The sequence below is a fragment of the Corvus kubaryi genome, unplaced genomic scaffold, assembly GCF_017639235.1.
Source record: "Corvus kubaryi isolate FWS band 111438036 unplaced genomic scaffold, C.kubaryi_AGA036_p1.0 35093, whole genome shotgun sequence".
Lineage (NCBI taxonomy): Eukaryota > Metazoa > Chordata > Aves > Passeriformes > Corvidae > Corvus > Corvus kubaryi.
Genome location: NW_024580761.1, coordinates 1 through 22,297, shown reverse-complemented (window position 1 = coordinate 22,297; position 22,297 = coordinate 1). Strand labels below are relative to the sequence as shown.

The window sequence follows — 22,297 nt, the reverse complement described above, 5'->3', positions numbered from 1 at the left end:
AGTAAAAATAGGATCGCAACTAGGAAAAATCGAATTGAAAATGGCAGCCGGGCGGACCCTAGTGGGTCAAATCCACATTCGTATGGGGACAGTTTTTCTGAGTCTGGGTTTATTTGTGCTAATCAAAAGTTTAATGCAGTGAGGATGACACTTAGAGTTAGAGATGAGATTATTATGAATAGGATCATGTTCATTACTCTTCTCTGGGTTTAAACCAGATTTTAAGGATTGGAAGTCGATTGTAATTAATATACTAGAAGAGTAGGATCCTCATCAGTAGATAGTCATGTAGAGGAATAGTCACACAACATCTACAAAGTGTCAGTATCAAGCTGCTGCTTCGAAGCCAAAATGGTGTTTTGGTGTAAAATGGTATTTGATCAGGCGTAGAAGGCATACTAGGAGGAATGTGGAACCAATGATTACGTGGAGGCCGTGGAAGCCCGTTGCTACGAAGAAGGTAGAGCCGTATACCCCATCAGCGATGGAGAATGGAGCTTCGTAGTATTCTATGGCTTGTAGGCCGGTGAAGTAGAAACCTAGGAGGACTGTAAGGGTAAGGGCGTGGATTGCTTGTTTTCGATTGGCTTCTATGATGCTATGGTGTGCTCATGTGACTGTGACTCCTGAAGCAAGTAGGATGGCGGTGTTTAGGAGGGGGACGTCCATTGGATTTAGAGGTTTAATCCCGACTGGAGGTCACTGTCCTCCTAGCTCTGGTGTTGGGGCCAGGCTGGAGTGGAAGAATGCTCAGAAGAAACCTAGAAAGAAGAAGGCCTCTGATGTGATGAATAGGACTATTCCATATCGTAGGCCTTTTTGTACTGTGGGTGTGTGGTGGCCTTGGAATGTACTTTCTCGGATGATGTCACGTCATCATTGAAGTATAACCAGGGCGGTAGAAGTGAACCCTATGATTAGTAAGTAGGGCGAGTTATAGTGGAATCATACGGTTAGGCCGGATGTAGTGAGGAGAGCAGCGATTGCTCCTAGGATGGGTCATGGGCTGGGGTCAACTATGTGATAAGAGTGTGCTTGGTGAGTCATTAGTGGTTTAAATGTTTTCTTGTAGATACAGGCTTAGTAGTAGCACAAATACGTAGGCTTGGATCATGGCTACTGCTACTTCTAGGATTGTAAGTAGGAATAGGATTAGTAATGTTAGTAGTGAGAGTGCTGGTATTGTTGAGGCTAGGGAGGTTGTAGCTGTTGAGATAAGCTGGATTAGTAGGTGACCTGCTGTGAGGTTGGCTGTAAGGCGGACACCTAGGGCCAGGGGACGAATAAGAAGGCTGGTTGTTTCAATGAGGACTAGGGCTGGGATTAGTGGAGTTGGGGTTCCTTCTGGTAGGAGGTGGGCTAGGGAGATTGAGGGTTGGTTTCGTAGTCCTGTGAGCAGGGTGGCAAGTCATAGGGGAATTGCTAGAGCTAGGCTTATAGAAAGTTGTGTTGTTGGAGTGAATGTGTAGGGTAGTAGGCCTAGCAGGTTGATGAGTAGGAGAAAAAGTATTAGCGATGTTAGGATTAAGGCTCATTTATGTCCTTTGTTGTTTAGTGGTATTATCAGTTGTTTTGTGATTAGGCTGATGGATCACGATTGTAAAGTGGATAGGCGATCAGTGATTCATCGGTTGTTTTGGGTAAATAGTAGGAGGGCAGGGAATGTTATTGCGATTAGGATTAGGGGGATACCTAGTAGGGATGGGCTTGAGAATTGGTTGAAGAAGTTTAGGTTCATGGTCAGATTCAGGGGGAGGTGGTTGGGGCTGTTTGAGTTTTATTGAGCGGAGGATTTATGAAAACAAAAGATAGAAGTTTAGGTTGGATGATTATGGAATAGGTGAGTCACGAAGTTAGCATGATAAAAAATCATGGGTTTGGGTTTAGTTGGGGCATACCATTAAGGAGGATGAATAGTCCTCTTTCTCTAGCTTAAAAGGCTAGTGCTGGTTCATAGCTTCTTAATGATTGAGATGATAGTAGAGAAGATCAGTTCTCGAAATTAGCGAGTGGGGCGGATTCAACTACAATTGGTATGAAGCTGTGGTTAGCCCCGCAAATTTCTGAGCATTGGCCGTAGAATACTCCGGGTCGGGTAGTAGTGAATGAAGTTTGGTTCAGTCGTCCTGGGATTGCGTCAGTTTTTACGCCTAGGCTTGGGACGGCTCATGAGTGAAGTACGTCGTCGGCAGTAACAATGACTCGGACTAGTGATTCCATTGGGACGATTACACGATGGTCCACTTCTAGTAGTCGGAAGTGACCTAGCGGCAGGTCTGCAGTTGGCGTCATGTAAGAGTCAAATGTTAGGTCCTTGAAGTCGGTGTATTCGTAGGATCAGTACCATTGGTGTCCAATGGCTTTTAGTGTCAGGTCGGGCTCGTTGACTTCATCCATTATGTAGAGGATTTGTAGGGATGGTATAGCAAGCATGATTAGGACGACTGCGGGGAGGACTGTTCAGACAAGTTCGATTTCTCGTGCGTTGACTGTGCTAGATGATAGTTTTTCAGTGAGCATCATAGTTAGTAGGTATAGTACCAGGCTGCAAATAGCTAAGGCAGTTATTAGAGCGTGGTCGTGAAATTTTACTAGTTCTTCTATGATAGGGGATGAAGCGTCTTGAAAACCGAATTGCATGTGGTTGGCCATATTTGTGTTGAGGTGTACTGGGTTTTCACCTGTAATTTAGTCTTGACAAGACTATGTAATAGTTTTACTAACACCTCTAAATGAGAAAGAAGCATAAGTGGTTTATGCGGTTGGCTTGAAACCAACATATGGGGGTTCGACTCCTTCCTTTCTTGGACTTGAACGAAGGCTGGTTCTTCGAATGTGTGGAATGGGGGTGGGCAGCCGTGGATTCATTCGACGTTTGTATTGACTAGTTCTGGTTGTAGGGCTTTGCGTTTGGATGCGAAAGCTTCTCAGATGATAAACATCAGCATGATTACGGCAGTTAGGGAAATTAGTGATCCTACTGATGAGATAGTGTTTCATAGGGTGTAGGCGTCTGGGTAGTCTGAGTATCGTCGTGGCATGCCGGCTAGTCCAAGGAAGTGTTGGGGGAAGAAAGTAAGGTTTACTCCTACGAATATTACCCCGAAGTGGATTTTAGCTCATGTAGAGTGTAGGGTATATCCGGTGAATAGTGGGAATCAGTGGGTAAATCCTGCTAGGATTGCAAATACCGCTCCTATGGATAGTACGTAGTGGAAGTGAGCTACTACGTAATAAGTGTCGTGTAGGGCGATGTCTAGGGAGGAGTTTGCTAGTACAATTCCTGTTAGTCCACCAATAGTGAAGAGGAAGATGAATCCTAGGGCTCACAGCATTGGTGGGTCTCATTTGATTGTTCCTCCGTGAAGAGTTGCCAGTCAGCTGAATACTTTGATTCCGGTTGGGATGGCAATGATTATAGTGGCGGATGTGAAGTATGCTCGGGTGTCTACGTCCATTCCGACTGTAAATATGTGGTGTGCTCAAACAATGAAGCCTAAGAACCCGATGGATAGCATGGCTCATACTATTCCTATGTAGCCAAATGGTTCTTTTTTTCCTGCGTAATATGCTACGACGTGAGAAATGATACCAAATCCTGGTAGAATTAGGATATAAACTTCTGGGTGTCCGAAGAATCAGAACAGGTGTTGGTATAGTACTGGATCTCCTCCTCCTGCTGGGTCGAAGAATGTGGTGTTGAGGTTGCGGTCTGTTAGAAGCATAGTAATTCCGGCAGCAAGTACGGGTAGGGAGAGGAGAAGCAGTACTGCGGTAATTAGTACGGATCATACGAACAGGGGGGTTTGGTATTGTGATAGGGCTGGAGGTTTTATGTTGATTGCCGTGGTAATGAAGTTAATTGCTCCTAGGATGGAGGAGATACCTGCTAAGTGTAGTGAGAAGATCGCAAGGTCAACTGAGGCTCCAGCGTGGGCTATGTTACCAGCCAGTGGTGGGTACACAGTTCATCCTGTTCCTGCTCCTGCTTCTACTGTGGAAGAGGCTAGAAGTAGGAGGAATGAGGGTGGTAGAAGTCAGAAGCTTATGTTGTTTATTCGTGGGAATGCTATGTCTGGGGCACCAATCATTAGGGGAACTAGTCAGTTTCCAAAGCCTCCGATCATGATTGGCATTACTATGAAGAAAATTATGACAAAGGCATGAGCTGTAACGATTACATTGTAGATTTGGTCGTCTCCTAGCAGAGCGCCTGGTTGGCCCAGTTCTGCTCGGATAAGGAGGCTTAGGGCGGTACCTACTATTCCGGCTCATGCTCCGAAGATTAGGTACAGGGTGCCAATGTCTTTGTGGTTGGTTGAGAATAGTCATCGGTTGATGAAAGTCACGGGTAAGATGGCTGAGTGTATAAGCGTTAGGCTGTAGTCCTTTTTACAGAGGTTCAATTCCTCTTCTTATCGGCTCTGTAGTGAAATTCATAGTGAGTTGCAAGCTCATTGATGTGCATTGACGGTGCACCGGAGTCTGCTAGGCAGAAGCCTGTTGGTTTAGGGCATATAGCTGTTAACTATAGTATTATGGGATCGAAGCCCATCTGTCTAGGGGATGTAAAATCCTAGCTTAATTAAAGCATCTGAGTTGCATTCAGGAGATGCAGGATAACGCCCTGCGGATTTTAACAGAAACTAAGAGGGTCTAACTCTTGTTTAAGGCTTTGAAGGCCTTCGGTTTCAGTAAACCTAAGTTTCTCTTTAGATAATGGTAGTGAGTATAGGGGAAGTTGGGAGGAGCATGATAGACAGGGTAGTTAAAATGGCGATTGAGGGGTTAATTGGTTTGTTAGTACGTCACTGTTTCATGTGATTTGTCGTGTGGGGCGGAAGTGTGATTGTTGCACAATACGCAAGGCGAAGGTAGAAGAATAGGCCCAGTAGTGAGAGAAGGGAGATAATAATTGCTGCTGGAGCTATGCCTTGTTTGGTTAGCTCTTGGATAATGAGTCATTTTGGGAGGAAGCCGGTCAGAGGAGGGAGGCCGGCCAGGGACAGAAGCGTTAGTAGGAGGATTGTGCTAAGTGCAGGTGCTTTTGTCCATGCGGTTATCAGTGTAGATAGGTTTAGGACTTTTGTTGAGTTTAGGGTTAGGAACACGGCAGCGGTTATTATGGCATATAGGTAGAAGTTGAGTAGGGTAAGTTTAGGGCAGTAGATTAGGATGATGGCCATTCAGCCTAGGTGAGAGATAGAGGAGAAGGCTATAATTTTTCGGATTTGTGTTTGGTTTAGTCCTATTCAGCCTCCTATGGCCACAGAAAGAATAGCTAGGGTAGTTAGTAGTGTGGGGTTTAGGGATAGGGAAGTTATGTAGAGTAGGGTAATTGGTGGAAATTTCATGGCTGTGGATAGGAGGAGGCCAGTAATGAGGGGGGATCCTTGCAGGACTTCTGGGAATCAGAAGTGGAAGGGTACTAGCCCTAGTTTTATTGAAATAGCTGCAGTTAGGATTAGGGAGGATGTTGGATGGGTTAGTTGAGTAATATCTCATTGTCCGGTATACCATGCATTGGTCATGCTGGAGAATAGTACCAGAGTTGAGGCAGTTGCTTGGACTAGAAAATACTTGGTTGCTGCCTCAATGGCTCGGGGGTGGTGGGATTTTGAAATTAGGGGTAGAATAGCGAGTGTGTTAATTTCAAGGCCAGTTCAGGCCATGACTCAATGGTTGCTTGAAATTGTGATGGTTGTCCCTAGTAGAAGGGAAATGACAAATATTAGTTTTGCCTGAGGGTTCATTAGCAGGGGAAGGGGTTAAACCATCATTTTCGGGGTATGGGCCCGATAGCTTGATTAGCTGACCCTACTAGAAAATAATATAAAGGAAGTATGGAGGGTTTTGATCTCTCTTGTACAGGTTCGATTCCTGTTTTTCTAAGGCGTAGGAAATGAGAGGGCTGGTGTACCTCTATGTTCACTTTATCATAGTGACCCTTTTGATGTTCAGGCACATTTCCTGGTGGCTCCTTAGGTAGGGAGGTAGACCTGCATAGGAAACTGGCATGCTAATGTGTCACAGACATAGGGCGAGTGTTAGTGGGAGGAAGTTTTTTCATAGTAAATGCATTAGCTGGTCATATCGGAATCGTGGGTAGGAGGCACGAATTCATAGGAACCCTATGGACAGGAGTAGGATTTTTGTGGCCAGAATCACTGGGAAGAGTTCTTGAGGTGGGTTGTATAGGCTTGGGTTGAAGAACAGGATTACGGTTAGTGCGTTTATGAGCATGATATTCGCGTACTCTGCTAGGAAGAATAGGGCGAAGGGTCCTGCGGCATACTCTACGTTGAATCCTGAGACTAGTTCTGATTCCCCTTCTGTGAGGTCGAATGGGGCACGATTTGTTTCGGCCAGTGTAGACACATATCATATTATGGCAAGGGGTCAGCAGGAGAAGATCAGAAATAGGGGTTCTTGAACAACTGCTAGGGTGCTTAGAGTATAATTTCCGCTGAGAAGAATGACGGATAGTAGGATGATTGCTAGGGTGACCTCGTATGAAATTGTTTGGGCTACTGCCCGTAGAGATCCGATTAGAGCGTATTTTGAGTTGGAGGCTCAGCCAGATCATAGGATGGAGTATACTGCTAGGCTTGACATGGCTAATATGAATAGCAGTCCGAGGTTTAGGTCTGCAAGTGGGAATGGGATTGGAAGTGGGATTCAGATGGAGATTGCTAATAGGAGGGCTAGTATCGGGGTGGTAATAAATAGAATTGGGGAGGATGCTGAGGGACGGATTGGTTCTTTGATGAATAGCTTTACCCCATCTGCTACGGGTTGTAGGAGCCCGAAAGGGCCTACAACATTGGGGCCTTTTCGGCCTTGTATGTAGCTTAGGATTTTACGTTCTACCAGGGTTAAAAAGGCTACGGCGATTAGGATGGGGATGGCATAAGAGAGTGCTATAATGAGGTTGACTAGAATAGGATAGTTGGCCATTTTAAGTTTAGCTAGGGAGAGGATTTGAACCTCTGATATAAAGGACTTAAGCCTTTTGCATTTTCCGAGCTCTGCCACGCTAGCTGGTCCTTTTCTAGGACGTGGTTGTAGTGTGATAGCCTTTCGTAATTTAGTTGGATTCATCACTTAAGGCGAAGGCTTGCTTGTAGTATTGGCCTCACTTTTCCTGTCCTTTCGTACTGGGAAGAGTTCATCATAGATGGAAACCGACCTGGATTGCTCCGGTCTGAACTCAGATCACGTAGGACTATTAATCGTTGAACAAACGAACCCTTAGTAGCGGCTGCACCACTAGGATGTCCTGATCCAACATCGAGGTCGTAAACCTCCCCGTCGATACGGACTCTCGGAGGAGATTGCGCTGTTATCCCTGGGGTAACTTGGTCCATTGATCAATTATATTGGGTCTGGGTGCTATTCGCACGTTGAGGAGTCGCTCTCAGTCTAGAGTTGTGGTCTAATTTTTGGAGGATTTGTTTTTCTCCAAGGTCGCCCCAACCGAAAAACGCAGGCCAGTTCCCTGTAAAGCGTGTACCCAGTGGGTGTGAATGTGTGTAGGGGTGGCTGCTGATTTTTAAGCTCCACAGGGTCTTCTCGTCTTATGGAGTTATCCCTGCTTTTGCACAGGGAGATCAATTTCACCGATCGCCTGTAAGAGACAGTTAAGACCTCGTTTAGCCATTCATACGGGTCCCGATTTATGAGACAATTGATTGCGCTACCTTTGCACGGTTAGGATACCGCGGCCGTTAAACACTAAGTCACAGGGCAGGCATCACCTTCAATACTTGTTTGTTGTTTGCTGAAGGCTATGTTTTTGGTAAACAGTCGGGCCTTGACGTGTTTGCCTAGTTCCTTTTACAGGTTTTAATCTTTCTTAATGGACGCTCCTCTGTCGGGTTAACAATTTACCTGATACTCTGCTTGTTTGATTTGTCGTATCTTGGTGATTTGTTAATAATGTAAAGATGTAAGCTTGCGTCGTAGAGGGAGGACCCTGGTTACTCATTCTAGCATTAATTCTCCTATTTACATATAGGTTAGCCTGTTAATGATGAGGGAGTCATGAAGTTCTTATATTTTTTAGTCGAAGAGCTATAACGCACTCTTTGTTGATGGCTGCTTGAAGGCCCACAGGAAATCTTTCTATAGATTATTTATCCGCTCGTAGAGATTGTATTCTTTTTTAAAGGAGCTGTACCCCCTTTAAATTGCCCTTAATTCGCTTCATTAGGGTTCTATTAGTTTCCTTGGAGAAGAATTAAGAGTGAACTAAGATTCGTTTCACAGGCAACCAGCTATCACCCAGCTCGATTGGCTTTTCACCTCTACTAGCAAGTCGTCCCACTCTTTTGCAACAGAGACGGGTTCGCTCAACAATAGCTGCTCACAAGTAGCTCGCTTGGGTTTCGGGGTGGCAAACTTAAATTCGTTTTGCTTGGTTTTTCTTGCTAGACCATGATGCAAAAGGTACAAGGGTTGATCTTTGCTGTTTATAGCTTAGTTTTTTCATTATTATTTCATCTTTCCCTTACGGTACGTGATCTCTATCGCGCCAATGGGTGTCTTTTCTATCGCCTATACTAAGACTAGTGAATGCTTTAGTTTGGTGTATGTAGTAGCTTTGTTATTCCAGGTCAATGTGGTTGGGCTAGAATTTGGCATCAAGACGATCTGGTGTTAGCAGATGTTTTTCAGGTGTAAGCTGAATGCTTTTGTCTAAGCTACGTCTTGGTTATCTAAGTGCACCTTCCGGTACACTTACCATGTTACGACTTGCCTCCTCTTTAGCTGGATAGCGTATTAATGTATTGGGGGGTTTGGGTCGCTTGTGAGGAGGGTGACGGGCGGTATGTACGCGTCCCAGAGCCGGCTTAAAGAGGGCTCGATTGTCCCACTTTACTGCTAAATCCGCCTTCTAAGGGCCATTTCAGACCCTTTTGCCGTGATGTTCTAAACTAGAAAATGTAGCCCATTGCTTCCACTCCATGGGCTATACCTTGACCTGTCTTGCTAGTGTGTAGGGACTATTGCGCTCACTGTTGAACCATCAGGGGGGGTGGGCTGGCGACGGCGGTATGTAGGCTGATTCAGCAAGGAGTGGTCAGGTAATATCGTGGATCATCGATTACAGAACAGGCTCCTCTAGGTGGGTTTGGGACACCGCCAAGTCCTTAGAGTTTTAAGCGTTTGTGCTCGTAGTTCTCGGGCGGATGCTCAGGTAGCATAGAGCATCAAGATTTAGGGCCAGGCATAGTGGGGTATCTAATCCCAGTTTGGGCCCTGGCTTTCGTGGATTTCAATTAATCGTCAGCCTAAGATCTTCTTTGGTAGTTGGCCTTATGAGCATCTTGGGCTTATTACAGCTCAGTTGCTTTTTAATCTTAGTTACTTAGATAGCATGTTACCACCCTTTACGCCGTTATACTGTTAATTTGAGTCTCCTGTATGACCGCGGTGGCTGGCACAGGATTTACCGACCCTTAAGGTTGCCATGACTAAGTCAAGTTTACACTCATTGCTTAATGTTAACCACTGCTGAGTACCCGTGGGGGTGTGGCAAGTGCAAGGCGTCTTGGGCTACAATTGTGTGTGCCTGATACCCGCTCCTATCGACTTGGTTAAAGGGTGCCTAGGGCATCTACACTGGAACGCGGATACTTGCATGTATAACTCTGGCAAAAACCAACAGTAAGGTTAGGACTAAGTCTTTTGTCCATGGGTGTTTGTGGCAGCCGTCTTGACATCTTCAGTGTCATGCTTTGCTGTAAGCTACATGGACAAACGAATGTAGTGTTTTGGGCTTATTATTGGTGTTAATGTTTTGTATTTTTATCTTGTTTTTTTTTGTAAATGAAAAGTGGTATTGTGGCATTTGTTGTGTTGAGTGTGATGGTGTATAAAGGGTGTGTACTTTTATATTGTTTTTAATTGGTTTGTTTGTTTTGTGTAATTTGGTTAAGTTGGCGGTTGTGAAGGTCATGATGAAAGTCATTGATTTGTTGGGTTAAAAATAGGGGGAAGGTAGAGGAAAGTTAAGTGTTAATTAACGAATGATGAATGGTTTGGAAAATCTAGGTTAATATCATATAAAAGTTGTTGTTTATTTTGTTAAAATTACAATATAAAAATAAACGATAAAAAAAAGAATGAAAATGAAGGTTTGGGTGATAATTCCTAGTAAAGGAAAAATAACAAACTATGTCCGGCAACCATAACACTATCTGCCACCGTATAGGTAGCTGGGGGACCCACCATGAATGGGGTAAAAGTGCATCAGTGTCAAGTTTGAGACGACCTTATCCGAACAACCATGACACCAGGTACATTACAGACGAATAGCCGCTCGGATGCCATGTGATGTACACGTCAAGAGGAAGATAACTCCTGCTACGCACTTGAAGGGTTTAATGAAGAGACCCCAAAAAGAAAACAAGCGCCAAGTCGGTCGGATGCCGCGATCACGAGGCAAAGGGAGGATTATGCATCCGACCACTTGCATCTGTGAAGAGCAATAAGGAGGGAAAGATCCAAGTTATGGCCCTGAAATAGGAACCAGAGGCGCAAAAGCGCAAGTTGGGCGAGGGTGTAGGGGGAAAGTATGGCCTTGAAGCTGGTAGCCGTGGGTAGCACCTACGTCGAGTAGCTCGGTTCTCGTGAGGATTACGATTAATAAATAACCAGGTACTTCTTGGGAGCTCCTGAGAGTAATAGGACTAGGAGGTTTTGTGGTGATGGACTGAAACGTATGGGATTGGGAATTCATTGGGGTACTAGGATATTCCTCGTTTACTAGAGTGCGTCGTTATGTAAGGTGAAACACTCTCGATCTTGGGCGAAGCTTGTCTTGTACTGGTGGTAGGATTACCTGGGTTTGTTGTACCTGGGATGGGAATGTGCCTAGAAGGTTATCTGTCCGTTTGGGCTGTTATGGGCGATGATATTTGAGTTTGGTTAGGTCTTGCATTACTTGTTATGTGAGTTATCCTACATGCATATCATGTCTAATGTGGACGAGAATTGTATGCAAAGAAATACATAACCAAAATCCCATGTAAAAACATGGGGGGGTAAGGGGGGGGGTAGATAAAAGAAAGGTTTAGTTCCTGTAGTTAAAGTTTTATAATAATGGTTTTTCAAGCCATAGGTCTTGGGGAGGATCCAAGCAGGAACTATGATAAACTTTGTTCTATTTATAAGCCTATGCTTTGTTTTAGGAGGGTTAGCGGTTGCGTCTAACCCTTCTCCTTATTATGGGGTGGTGGGTCTGGTTGTGGCTTCTATTGCGGGATGTGGGTGACTGGTAAGTATGGGGGTCTCTTTTGTATCTCTGGTACTGGTGATGGTTTATTTAGGGGGGATGCTAGTGGTATTTGTTTATTCAGTGTCGCTGGCGGCGGATCCTTATCCGGAATCTTGGGGGGATTGACGGGTTGTTGGTTATGGTATTGGTCTGGGGTTAGTCGTTGTTATTGTGGGGGTTGCTACGGGGGTGTTTTCTGAAATGGTTCTGGGAGGGGATACAGTGAATAATGGAGGCCTATCGTGAACTCGGACGGATTTTAGTGGAGTAGCCATGTTTTATTCGTCTGGGTCGGGGCTGCTTTTAATTGCAGGATGAGGTCTGCTGTTAACACTGTTTGTGGTTTTAGAACTTGTGCGGGGGTTATCTCGGGGGGCAATTCGGGCGGTTTAACTGGTAAGTCAGAGAGTAGTTTAGTTGAAAATGCCAGCTTTGGGAGTTGGTGATAAAGGTTTGACTCCTTTCTCTCTGATTTATGTGCTAACTCTAAGAAGATGTTTAGTCTTCAATCTTTGGCTTACAAGACCAATGTTTTTATAAACTATTAGAGTTGATTAGAGTTTTAGTATTTTGTTTTCTAGCGCACCCGCGATAGGGAACAGGATTAGGATGATTGCGAAGTAGGTGAAGGAGGCTAGTTGGCCAATGATGATGAATGGGTGTTCGGCTGGTTGGCTTCCTACTCATGTTAGGATGAGGAGGTCTGCTACCAGAGTTCAGAATAGGATTTGTGACAGGGGTCGGAAGGTTATGGAACGTTGTTTAGAGACGTGGAGGAGAGGTATTAAGAATAGGACTAGGACTGAGGCAGCTAGGGCTAGGACCCCTCCTAGTTTGTTTGGGATGGATCGGAGAATGGCGTATGCAAATAGGAAGTATCATTCGGGTTTAATGTGTGGAGGTGTAGCTAGAGGGTTGGCGGGCGTGAAATTTTCTGGGTCTCCTAGGAGGTTTGGGGAAAATAGGGCTAGAGCGACGAGTAGGATGAGTATTAGTGCGAATCCTAGTAGGTCTTTGATGGAGTAGTAAGGGTGGAATGGAATTTTGTCGCAGTCTGAGGGGATTCCTAGTGGGTTGTTTGAGCCTGTTTCGTGAAGGAAGGTTAGGTGTACTAGTGTTAGGCCTGCGATTACAAAGGGGAGGAGGAAGTGAAAGGCAAAGAATCGGGTTAGTGTGGGGTTGTCTACTGAGAACCCGCCTCATAGTCATTCTACTAGTGTTTGTCCGATGTAGGGGATTGCTGAGAAAAGGTTTGTAATGACTGTTGCTCCTCAGAAGGATATTTGTCCTCATGGTAGGACATATCCTACGAAGGCGGTTGCTATCAGTGTTAGGAGAAGAATTACTCCAATGTTTCAGGTTTCTTTGTTTAGGTATGAACCGTAATAAAATCCTCGGCCGATGTGTAGGTAGATGCAAATGAAAAAAAGGGAAGCTCCATTTGCATGAAGGTTTCGAATTAGTCATCCGAACTGTACGTTTCGGCATATGTGGGCTACAGAGGTGAAGGCTAGGGAGGTATCTGCTGTGTAATGTATAGCTAGTAGTAGGCCTGTGATAATTTGTGTGATGAGGCATAGGCCTAGTAGGGATCCAAAGTTTCATCAAGCTGAAATGTTTGATGGAGTAGGAAGGTCAACTAGGGAGTTGTTGATGATTTTTAGTAATGGGTGATTTTTTCGTAGATTTAGGGCCATTAAGTTTGGTTCTGTATGTGGATAGGAGGATGATAAAGATTGATAGGGCGAATGATCCTAGGTAGGCTTTAATTAGGCCTGTGTGGAAGGAGGTAGCGGTTTTTGATGCTATTATTTGTAGGTTAGCTAATCCTTCAGGGCCTAGAAGTTTAAATCAAGAGAGGTCGATTAGGTGGGAGGCAATGTTTTGGCCGCCGCTTAGTATCTTTGTTGGGATAAATCGGTGTACTAGGGGATTAAAGTATCCTAGGGTTGTAGAGAAATTTGAGAAGCGATTCTGTTTAGGGAGGATTAAGGCTTGAGTTATTTTTGAGAGTTCTAGGGCTAGGGTGATTCCTAGTAATGTTACTACAAGAGCCGTGACTTTAATGGAGAGCGGTATAGTCATTGGTGGGGTTTCTGCAGGTGGGATATATGAGGTGATCAGGAACCCTGCTACAATGCTTCCTAGTGCAAGGCGGGTGATTGAGGAAAGGACTGCTGGGTTATTTTCGTTTATGGGGGTTAGGGGAGGAATTCGGACGTACCCTGTTTGGACTAGTAGGGTTATTCGAATAGTATAGACTGCGGTGAATGATGTAGCTAGGAGGGTTAGAACTAGGGCTCAAGCGTTTAAGTATGAAGTGTTGAGGCTTTCGATGATTTGGTCTTTGGAGTAGAATCCTGCTAGGAATGGTGTTCCTATTAGGGCTAGGTTTCCGATAGTTAGACATGAGGTTGTTGTTGGTAGTATTTTTTGAAGTCCTCCTATTTTTCGAATGTCTTGTTCGCCGTTGAGGTTGTGAATGATTGACCCGGAACATAGGAATAGCATGGCTTTGAAGAACGCATGGGTTGAAATATGTAGGAAAGCCAGATGGGGAAGATTTAAGCCGATTGCAACCATCATTAGGCCTAGTTGGCTGGATGTGGAGAAAGCAATGATTTTTTTGATATCATTTTGGGTCAGGGCGCAGGTGGCTGCAAATAGTGTGGAAAGGGCTCCTAGGCACAGACACAGTGATAGTGCAGTGGGGTTGTTGTGGAAGAGAGGGTGAGTTCGAATAAGTAGGAAGATGCCAGCGACTACTATGGTGCTAGAATGAAGTAGAGCGGATACAGGGGTTGGGCCTTCTATTGCTGCTGGGAGTCACGGGTGGAGGCCAAATTGGGCGGATTTGCCGGCCGCAGCTAAAATTAGGCCTAGCAGTGGTAGGGTAGGGGTTTGGTCCTGAGACGAGATTTGTTGAATTTCTCATGTATTTATGGTGGAGGCTAGTCACGCCATGCATAGGATAAGACCTACATCTCCAACTCGGTTGTATAGTACGGCTTGTAAGGCAGCAGTGTTTGCCTCTGCTCGGCCATGTCATCAGCTAATTAGTAGGAAGGATATGATTCCTACTCCTTCTCATCCGATGAAGAGTAGGAATAGGTTGTTGGAGATAATTAGGATGAGCATGGCAATGAGGAATAGGAGGAGGAAGGTAAAAAATTTTGTGACGTGCGGGTCTGAGGCTATGTATCATGTTGAAAATTGTAGGATTGATCAGGAGACAAATAGGGCGATTGGGAAGAAAGTCAGTGAGTAGAAGTCTATTGTTAGGCTGATGGGGATTTTAAAGTTTATAATGAATTTTCATTCCCAGAAGGAAGTTAGGCTTTCTATTCCTGAGTGAATGTAGATGATTATAGGGATTAGGCTGATTAGGAAGGAGGTTTTGACAGTGTTTGTGATAATAGTTGGGGTGTTTTTTAGGCTGTTTGATAGTATGGGGAAGATGATTGGGGTGCAAAGTACTGCTAGGGTGAGTAGTATGAATGTGTTTAGGATAAGCATTTGGTCCATTACTTTCACTTGGATTTGCACCAAGATGACTGGTTCCTAAGACCATTGGATTACTATTATCCTTTGAAAGTAAGGGGGCTGAGGTTTTATACTCAGATGCAAGAATTAGCAGTTCTTGTTGGTTTAACCTCCCCTCGGTAAGTAAGAAGGGTTTAACTTCTATCTTTAGAATCACAATCTAATGTTTTGGTTAAACTATACTTGCATATGGGGACTCCTGAGATTAGTTCAGGTTTGAGAATAAGTAGGATTATGGGAATTATGTGTAGGGCTATCAGGAGATGTTCTCGTGTGGAGGAGCTTTGGATTGAGGTAATGTGGGACGGCAGAACTCCTCGTTGTGTTGTTATTAGCATATGTAGGGTGTAAGAGGCAGTTAGTACGATTGTAGTTCCTGTTAGAATGATTGTCAGTGGGGATCAGTTGAACAGGGCTACTACAATGGTTAGTTCTGCTATGAGGTTGGTTGTTGGTGGTAGTGCCATGTTTGTTAGGTTTGCTAGTAGTCATCAGGTGGCCATAAGTGGCAGAAGGGGTTGAAGCCCTCGGGTTAGAAGTAGGATTCGGCTGTGAGTTCGCTCGTAATTTGTGTTGGCTAGGCAGAATAGTATAGAGGAGGTTAGGCCGTGGGAGATTATTAGGATTATTGCTCCTGAGAAGGCTCATTGAGTTTGAATTATGGTTGCGGCGATGACTAGTCCTATGTGGCTTACAGAGGAGTAGGCAATTAGGGACTTTAGGTCGATTTGTCGTAGGCAGATGGCACTGGTTATTACTGCTCCTCACAGTGCTAAGGTGATGAACGGATAGTGCAGGTTGTTTACGGAAGGGTTTACTAGGATAGTGATTCGTATAATGCCGTAGCCGCCCAGTTTTAGGAGGAGAGCGGCTAGTAGTATGGATCCGGCGATTGGGGCTTCTACGTGCGCTTTTGGGAGTCATAGATGTAGGCCATATAGAGGGGCTTTTACTATGAAGGCTAGTAGGAGGGCTAAGCTTGCTAGTAAACCTGTTCAAGAGTTATTTATTGTTGGGTGTGATAGTTTGAGTATGGGGAAGTATAATGTGCCGATTTGGTTGTGTAGATGGAGGATTGTGATTAGCAGGGGAAGAGAGCTGGCGAGTGTGTAAAACAGCAGGTAGATACCTGCATTCAGTCGCTCAGGCTGATTTCCTCATCGTGTGATAAGGATTAGGGTTGGAATGAGGGTTGCTTCGAATGCGATGTAGAATAGTATTAGTTCTGAGGCAGAGAAAGCCAGGAGGATAAAGGGCTGTACTATGATTATAGTTGTGATGAAGATTCGTTTACGAATGATTGGTTCTTGTTCTAGGTGGTTTTGGCTTGCTATGAGCATGAGGGGAAGTAGTCAGCACGATAGAACCAGGAGGGGGGAGGAGATTTGGTCAATTGAAGTATAATGGGTTAGTCCTTTGCTTGGGTAATATGTTGGGACTAGTCATTGGAGGCTGACAGCGGCAATTAGTAGGCTGTGTGTTGTGGTATTAGTTCATAGGTGTTTGCAGGGAGAGAGGAAGGTCAGTGGTAGGAGTATGATGGTTGGAATGATGATTTTTAGCATTTTAGTAGGTTAAAGTTGTGTAGGTGGTCGGAGCCGTGGGTCCGGGTGGAGGCGACTAGTAGGGCTAGGCCTGTTGCTGCCTCACAAGCAGAGAATGCTAGTATGAGAAGTGGTAGGAGGGTGGCAGATGTTGTTTGGGTTTGGATTGGTCACATGGATAGGGCGATGTATATGGATAGTATCATACTTTCTAGGCATAGTAGGGCGGAGATTAAGTGTGTGCGGTGGAAGGCTAGGCCTAGGCCGCTTAGGGTGAAGGCAGAAAAGAAGCTTAATTGTAGAGCAGACATTAAGAAAGTTATAGGGTGTGAGCTATAATCTGTTGAGTCGAAGTCAACTGTCTTGGTTAGACTAACTTTCTTTTATTCTGCTCATTCTAGTCCTCCTTGGCTTCATTCATAAACTAGACCTAGGGTGAGGAGAAGAATAAGGATGGAGGCTCATGTTAATGTGAGGGTAGGGGTTTGTAGCTGGATGGCTCATGGTAGTGGAAGGAGCAGGGCAATTTCTAGGTCAAACAGTAAAAATAGGATCGCAACTAGGAAAAATCGAATTGAAAATGGCAGCCGGGCGGACCCTAGTGGGTCAAATCCACATTCGTATGGGGACAGTTTTTCTGAGTCTGGGTTTATTTGTGCTAATCAAAAGTTTAATGCAGTGAGGATGACACTTAGAGTTAGAGATGAGATTATTATGAATAGGATCATGTTCATTACTCTTCTCTGGGTTTAAACCAGATTTTAAGGATTGGAAGTCGATTGTAATTAATATACTAGAAGAGTAGGATCCTCATCAGTAGATAGTCATGTAGAGGAATAGTCACACAACATCTACAAAGTGTCAGTATCAAGCTGCTGCTTCGAAGCCAAAATGGTGTTTTGGTGTAAAATGGTATTTGATCAGGCGTAGAAGGCATACTAGGAGGAATGTGGAACCAATGATTACGTGGAGGCCGTGGAAGCCCGTTGCTACGAAGAAGGTAGAGCCGTATACCCCATCAGCGATGGAGAATGGAGCTTCGTAGTATTCTATGGCTTGTAGGCCGGTGAAGTAGAAACCTAGGAGGACTGTAAGGGTAAGGGCGTGGATTGCTTGTTTTCGATTGGCTTCTATGATGCTATGGTGTGCTCATGTGACTGTGACTCCTGAAGCAAGTAGGATGGCGGTGTTTAGGAGGGGGACGTCCATTGGATTTAGAGGTTTAATCCCGACTGGAGGTCACTGTCCTCCTAGCTCTGGTGTTGGGGCCAGGCTGGAGTGGAAGAATGCTCAGAAGAAACCTAGAAAGAAGAAGGCCTCTGATGTGATGAATAGGACTATTCCATATCGTAGGCCTTTTTGTACTGTGGGTGTGTGGTGGCCTTGGAATGTACTTTCTCGGATGATGTCACGTCATCATTGAAGTATAACCAGGGCGGTAGAAGTGAACCCTATGATTAGTAAGTAGGGCGAGTTATAGTGGAATCATACGGTTAGGCCGGATGTAGTGAGGAGAGCAGCGATTGCTCCTAGGATGGGTCATGGGCTGGGGTCAACTATGTGATAAGAGTGTGCTTGGTGAGTCATTAGTGGTTTAAATGTTTTCTTGTAGATACAGGCTTAGTAGTAGCACAAATACGTAGGCTTGGATCATGGCTACTGCTACTTCTAGGATTGTAAGTAGGAATAGGATTAGTAATGTTAGTAGTGAGAGTGCTGGTATTGTTGAGGCTAGGGAGGTTGTAGCTGTTGAGATAAGCTGGATTAGTAGGTGACCTGCTGTGAGGTTGGCTGTAAGGCGGACACCTAGGGCCAGGGGACGAATAAGAAGGCTGGTTGTTTCAATGAGGACTAGGGCTGGGATTAGTGGAGTTGGGGTTCCTTCTGGTAGGAGGTGGGCTAGGGAGATTGAGGGTTGGTTTCGTAGTCCTGTGAGCAGGGTGGCAAGTCATAGGGGAATTGCTAGAGCTAGGCTTATAGAAAGTTGTGTTGTTGGAGTGAATGTGTAGGGTAGTAGGCCTAGCAGGTTGATGAGTAGGAGAAAAAGTATTAGCGATGTTAGGATTAAGGCTCATTTATGTCCTTTGTTGTTTAGTGGTATTATCAGTTGTTTTGTGATTAGGCTGATGGATCACGATTGTAAAGTGGATAGGCGATCAGTGATTCATCGGTTGTTTTGGGTAAATAGTAGGAGGGCAGGGAATGTTATTGCGATTAGGATTAGGGGGATACCTAGTAGGGATGGGCTTGAGAATTGGTTGAAGAAGTTTAGGTTCATGGTCAGATTCAGGGGGAGGTGGTTGGGGCTGTTTGAGTTTTATTGAGCGGAGGATTTATGAAAACAAAAGATAGAAGTTTAGGTTGGATGATTATGGAATAGGTGAGTCACGAAGTTAGCATGATAAAAAATCATGGGTTTGGGTTTAGTTGGGGCATACCATTAAGGAGGATGAATAGTCCTCTTTCTCTAGCTTAAAAGGCTAGTGCTGGTTCATAGCTTCTTAATGATTGAGATGATAGTAGAGAAGATCAGTTCTCGAAATTAGCGAGTGGGGCGGATTCAACTACAATTGGTATGAAGCTGTGGTTAGCCCCGCAAATTTCTGAGCATTGGCCGTAGAATACTCCGGGTCGGGTAGTAGTGAATGAAGTTTGGTTCAGTCGTCCTGGGATTGCGTCAGTTTTTACGCCTAGGCTTGGGACGGCTCATGAGTGAAGTACGTCGTCGGCAGTAACAATGACTCGGACTAGTGATTCCATTGGGACGATTACACGATGGTCCACTTCTAGTAGTCGGAAGTGACCTAGCGGCAGGTCTGCAGTTGGCGTCATGTAAGAGTCAAATGTTAGGTCCTTGAAGTCGGTGTATTCGTAGGATCAGTACCATTGGTGTCCAATGGCTTTTAGTGTCAGGTCGGGCTCGTTGACTTCATCCATTATGTAGAGGATTTGTAGGGATGGTATAGCAAGCATGATTAGGACGACTGCGGGGAGGACTGTTCAGACAAGTTCGATTTCTCGTGCGTTGACTGTGCTAGATGATAGTTTTTCAGTGAGCATCATAGTTAGTAGGTATAGTACCAGGCTGCAAATAGCTAAGGCAGTTATTAGAGCGTGGTCGTGAAATTTTACTAGTTCTTCTATGATAGGGGATGAAGCGTCTTGAAAACCGAATTGCATGTGGTTGGCCATATTTGTGTTGAGGTGTACTGGGTTTTCACCTGTAATTTAGTCTTGACAAGACTATGTAATAGTTTTACTAACACCTCTAAATGAGAAAGAAGCATAAGTGGTTTATGCGGTTGGCTTGAAACCAACATATGGGGGTTCGACTCCTTCCTTTCTTGGACTTGAACGAAGGCTGGTTCTTCGAATGTGTGGAATGGGGGTGGGCAGCCGTGGATTCATTCGACGTTTGTATTGACTAGTTCTGGTTGTAGGGCTTTGCGTTTGGATGCGAAAGCTTCTCAGATGATAAACATCAGCATGATTACGGCAGTTAGGGAAATTAGTGATCCTACTGATGAGATAGTGTTTCATAGGGTGTAGGCGTCTGGGTAGTCTGAGTATCGTCGTGGCATGCCGGCTAGTCCAAGGAAGTGTTGGGGGAAGAAAGTAAGGTTTACTCCTACGAATATTACCCCGAAGTGGATTTTAGCTCATGTAGAGTGTAGGGTATATCCGGTGAATAGTGGGAATCAGTGGGTAAATCCTGCTAGGATTGCAAATACCGCTCCTATGGATAGTACGTAGTGGAAGTGAGCTACTACGTAATAAGTGTCGTGTAGGGCGATGTCTAGGGAGGAGTTTGCTAGTACAATTCCTGTTAGTCCACCAATAGTGAAGAGGAAGATGAATCCTAGGGCTCACAGCATTGGTGGGTCTCATTTGATTGTTCCTCCGTGAAGAGTTGCCAGTCAGCTGAATACTTTGATTCCGGTTGGGATGGCAATGATTATAGTGGCGGATGTGAAGTATGCTCGGGTGTCTACGTCCATTCCGACTGTAAATATGTGGTGTGCTCAAACAATGAAGCCTAAGAACCCGATGGATAGCATGGCTCATACTATTCCTATGTAGCCAAATGGTTCTTTTTTTCCTGCGTAATATGCTACGACGTGAGAAATGATACCAAATCCTGGTAGAATTAGGATATAAACTTCTGGGTGTCCGAAGAATCAGAACAGGTGTTGGTATAGTACTGGATCTCCTCCTCCTGCTGGGTCGAAGAATGTGGTGTTGAGGTTGCGGTCTGTTAGAAGCATAGTAATTCCGGCAGCAAGTACGGGTAGGGAGAGGAGAAGCAGTACTGCGGTAATTAGTACGGATCATACGAACAGGGGGGTTTGGTATTGTGATAGGGCTGGAGGTTTTATGTTGATTGCCGTGGTAATGAAGTTAATTGCTCCTAGGATGGAGGAGATACCTGCTAAGTGTAGTGAGAAGATCGCAAGGTCAACTGAGGCTCCAGCGTGGGCTATGTTACCAGCCAGTGGTGGGTACACAGTTCATCCTGTTCCTGCTCCTGCTTCTACTGTGGAAGAGGCTAGAAGTAGGAGGAATGAGGGTGGTAGAAGTCAGAAGCTTATGTTGTTTATTCGTGGGAATGCTATGTCTGGGGCACCAATCATTAGGGGAACTAGTCAGTTTCCAAAGCCTCCGATCATGATTGGCATTACTATGAAGAAAATTATGACAAAGGCATGAGCTGTAACGATTACATTGTAGATTTGGTCGTCTCCTAGCAGAGCGCCTGGTTGGCCCAGTTCTGCTCGGATAAGGAGGCTTAGGGCGGTACCTACTATTCCGGCTCATGCTCCGAAGATTAGGTACAGGGTGCCAATGTCTTTGTGGTTGGTTGAGAATAGTCATCGGTTGATGAAAGTCACGGGTAAGATGGCTGAGTGTATAAGCGTTAGGCTGTAGTCCTTTTTACAGAGGTTCAATTCCTCTTCTTATCGGCTCTGTAGTGAAATTCATAGTGAGTTGCAAGCTCATTGATGTGCATTGACGGTGCACCGGAGTCTGCTAGGCAGAAGCCTGTTGGTTTAGGGCATATAGCTGTTAACTATAGTATTATGGGATCGAAGCCCATCTGTCTAGGGGATGTAAAATCCTAGCTTAATTAAAGCATCTGAGTTGCATTCAGGAGATGCAGGATAACGCCCTGCGGATTTTAACAGAAACTAAGAGGGTCTAACTCTTGTTTAAGGCTTTGAAGGCCTTCGGTTTCAGTAAACCTAAGTTTCTCTTTAGATAATGGTAGTGAGTATAGGGGAAGTTGGGAGGAGCATGATAGACAGGGTAGTTAAAATGGCGATTGAGGGGTTAATTGGTTTGTTAGTACGTCACTGTTTCATGTGATTTGTCGTGTGGGGCGGAAGTGTGATTGTTGCACAATACGCAAGGCGAAGGTAGAAGAATAGGCCCAGTAGTGAGAGAAGGGAGATAATAATTGCTGCTGGAGCTATGCCTTGTTTGGTTAGCTCTTGGATAATGAGTCATTTTGGGAGGAAGCCGGTCAGAGGAGGGAGGCCGGCCAGGGACAGAAGCGTTAGTAGGAGGATTGTGCTAAGTGCAGGTGCTTTTGTCCATGCGGTTATCAGTGTAGATAGGTTTAGGACTTTTGTTGAGTTTAGGGTTAGGAACACGGCAGCGGTTATTATGGCATATAGGTAGAAGTTGAGTAGGGTAAGTTTAGGGCAGTAGATTAGGATGATGGCCATTCAGCCTAGGTGAGAGATAGAGGAGAAGGCTATAATTTTTCGGATTTGTGTTTGGTTTAGTCCTATTCAGCCTCCTATGGCCACAGAAAGAATAGCTAGGGTAGTTAGTAGTGTGGGGTTTAGGGATAGGGAAGTTATGTAGAGTAGGGTAATTGGTGGAAATTTCATGGCTGTGGATAGGAGGAGGCCAGTAATGAGGGGGG

General features: G+C 44.9%; 3 pseudogenes across 3 annotated transcripts; all 3 read right to left on the bottom strand.

Annotated features, from left to right (window-relative positions):
• Positions 1–262: 262 nt before the first annotated feature.
• LOC121660410 lies at positions 263–5,753 on the bottom strand (annotated as a pseudogene). Its single transcript, XR_006014662.1, has one exon. The product of XR_006014662.1 is annotated as an NADH-ubiquinone oxidoreductase chain 2-like (transcript).
• On the bottom strand, positions 2,730–14,801 carry LOC121660408 (annotated as a pseudogene). Its single transcript, XR_006014661.1, has one exon. The product of XR_006014661.1 is annotated as a cytochrome b-like (transcript).
• A 4,836-nt stretch (positions 14,802–19,637) lies between these two features.
• LOC121660407 lies at positions 19,638–22,292 on the bottom strand (annotated as a pseudogene). Its single transcript, XR_006014660.1, has one exon. The product of XR_006014660.1 is annotated as an NADH-ubiquinone oxidoreductase chain 2-like (transcript).
• Between the last annotated feature and the right edge of the window lie 5 nt (positions 22,293–22,297).